This window comes from Priapulus caudatus, unplaced genomic scaffold, assembly GCF_000485595.1.
Source record: "Priapulus caudatus unplaced genomic scaffold, Priapulus_caudatus-5.0.1 Scaffold454, whole genome shotgun sequence".
Taxonomy (NCBI): Eukaryota; Metazoa; Priapulida; class Priapulimorpha; order Priapulimorphida; family Priapulidae; genus Priapulus; species Priapulus caudatus.
The window spans coordinates 175,356-178,653 of NW_014577515.1; positions in this window are offsets into that span (position 1 = coordinate 175,356).

Consider the following 3,298-nt stretch of genomic DNA (forward strand, 5'->3'; position numbering starts at 1 on the left):
CGCGTCGTCGTACGTCGTGTGTGTGTGTGTGTGTGTGTGTGTGTGTGTGTGTGTGTGTGTGTGTGTGTGTGTGTGTGTGTGTGTGTGTGCATGAGTGTGTGTGCGCGCGCGTGTGTGTGTGTGTGTGTGTGTGTGCGTGCGTGCGTGCGTGCGTGCGTGCGTGTGTGTGTATGCGTATGCGTATGTGCGCGTGTGTGTGGTATGCTTGCGAGCCGTGTAGGCCTATGATTCGGCCTAAGATGCATTGTGAAATAATCCCTGCAGTCGTTTGGGTAAACGCTCTTTTACGTGTGATTTAAATAAACAAGGCGAACGTAAGCAGTGCCCCAATCTACGGAGTCACCTGATATAATGTAAACAACGAGATTTTTTTGGGGGGAATTAAAAAGGTAAATTGATGAATAAATGTTGCTATCGCAGCCCACGGCAACAGCAAATTGTTTGTTTAGCTTATAGAGCGATTCCTCTCATGGTTCATTCTTACTGTTATTCTTTCATGTAAGTACACCGATATCACAGTAATCTAAGCTGTGCGATCTTAAAGTTGATGATATTATCTCTATGACGTGGCCATTCGCGGTACACCGTGTCACAGATTTCTCCTTAGTTTTATTCTAGCGCTATACCTAGCCATTTCGAGCCACAGCGTGCCCTAATGTGTCAATCATACAGCCGAGTAGTGGGCGCATACGTCACGGAGAACAACATGCTATGCAAAAAAGTTGAAAGATCGATCGCTATTACCTTTTCAACGTTGCTTGATGAGGTTTTTGTTGGTCAACGTACGGGCGCTGGTGTCGGCAATTCATAGACTTGTACTATAGTGCTGACTTGTACTAGTGAGGCGAGAGAATTGGCTGTAACCAACGTTCCCGCCATGGAATATAGACTTCTCCCCGCAAGCCAATCATTTCGAAATCAGCAAACTGTATGACATCCTGATCTAATCTCGCTTGCGTAACAATCGCTGTTCAGCACGACGACGACGACGATGACGATGGCGATAACAATGACGAACCAGTAAATTCGCTAATTATTATTTTTTTACCTGCCTATTGTGTATTAAGGTAAACTGTTTTTAATTACGTTTGTCCGATAACCCGTTGCGTGGGCGCAATGATGTAGGTATACTTAACCGCTTGTGCTACCTATAAGCAGCAGTCCTTTGTTTAAATAATCGTGCTGCGTTGATGTCGTTGAACAGCTTTGCTAGCTTTTTAAATATGATATACGCATTGGCCTTCATTTCGAAACGGAGCACAATAGCTGTTTTGTATATAAACCGGAAGGTAGTTACCCCAGACCATTCAAAGCTAATATTGGCGTTGCGTAGGTTGCTATGACAACCGCTTCCTCCATCCCGACTTTCCACGCGTCGCTTGGTGTAATAGCTCGGAGTGGTCCTTTTCTGTACACCTTTTCACGTGTGTACAGCAATTCCGAAATACATGGTTTGTGTTTTAGAGCAGGTGCATTCATTCGTATAGGGTAGAAATCAACCCGTAGAAGCTCAATTATAAAATCGTAATTTAAAGAGCAGGCAAGTATAAATTGCGTCATTCTACCTTTAACGTCTGCATAAAAATATAGGCTTGCGGTGAACTGACAAAAAATACAACAACAAATTTTATGTGTTAAAATGTAATTGTTATATTAATGAGCTTTAACATTAGGGGACGTAATTATATCTCCTGCGTACATCGACCGTACAGCAACAGCACGAAAACACAGAGATCAATGTATGTACGTACAAACTCGCCTTTGTTTTATCACCAAAAACAAACGCTCGCCCCACGGAGACGTGGCAAACTTCCACGGCGGATAGTTCGGCTGCCATATATACATCTAGCGAGCGAGCTTTCGTGATGCGGCTTTGATGCCACCCGGCAGCCTAATTCCGCCCTGGTTAATTTGTAAAGTCAACATTCGCCATTGTGCAAGGTTTGCTACTCGATATCGGGAGGAGGTGACAGTACGCGCAGGCGGGAAATGACTCGGGGACAGCATGGAGAGCGATATCCATTCATCCAGCGGCAATGCCAGCTGAAATCCGCATATCGCGTGTGCGCGCGGAACCGGAAAGAAGTATATTTCGCCATTACTGTATATTTTGAAATATCGCGGGCCGCTATTTTGCCGATATGGAGCGTATGCGTAGCACGCGAATACATATATCATCACATGTTGATTTCCTGTATGCGGTTTTATTAGGTTTATGATGCATCGACGAGCTCTATCGAGATATTTCAGCGTGTGTATAGGGACGTATGTCGGGGCGCGTCTAGCTGCATGTGTGAGCGTGTGTGCGTGTGTGCAGGGCCACCTATAGGGGAAAAATGTCATGACTCAAATGTGTAATGATGAGCGACGGGCGCAGCTCTTGATCGACGTCCATAGTGTGGTAGGGGTGGGTCTGAGACAAGGCTTTCACGAATAAGTGACCAAAAAAATCACGTTAGGGTTATTTACGATTATTAGCTAAGCTTATTTTTTTATTTTGCTCCAGAATCCAAGGGGGCAGGTGCCCCCTTGTACCCCCCCCCAGAGGCTACGGCTGGTTAGTATGCGTGGATGTGTGCGTGTGTGTTGGTTGGAAACGACTGTCTTCGAAAGAATGTTTGCGCAGAACAACGAATGGAAAGATGTGATACATTGTTTTTCGTCTTAGTAGACTAACAAGGTGCTTTATAGACTCCTCAAACGCTCCAATTTGTGGTAATCTTAAATCGATAATTCAAAGTGCATGTTGGTCATACTGTGTGCATTTATTGGCACTCCGTAAAGAAAATCTACTATTACGAAATCTCTGCATTTGTGTGAGCGCGTGTGCGTGCGTGCGTGCGTGCGTGCGTGCGTGCGTGCGTGCGTGCGTTGATGCTTACCTGCGTGCGTGCATGTGTACCGTTAGCGCATGCGAGCGGGCCTGTAGACGAGCATTTTGTGTGCTCATTCTTCCTAACTAATGTACTTCGCCGAATATCGTTTCTAGCTGCGCGTAATTGGTAGCGTATAGAATAAGCAGAAAACACATGTTACAAGCTACGCGTAACGATAGCGATCGTTGTGGTCACGTCGGCGCACTGGCATTATTAAAAAAACTCAGTGGTTTGTACAAATGCAAGCAAGTCGTTGTGATTGTCATTACGGAGCACGCTAACAGAACCTCGAAGATAGAGAAATGATTACAACACAAAGCGTTTCATTATTTATTACGCCATGTTTTGTGATATATCTTCTCGAGATTGCTCTGATATTCTTCATTGGAAAGCCAATTTCGCAGCCAGTCACCTCACCTGAT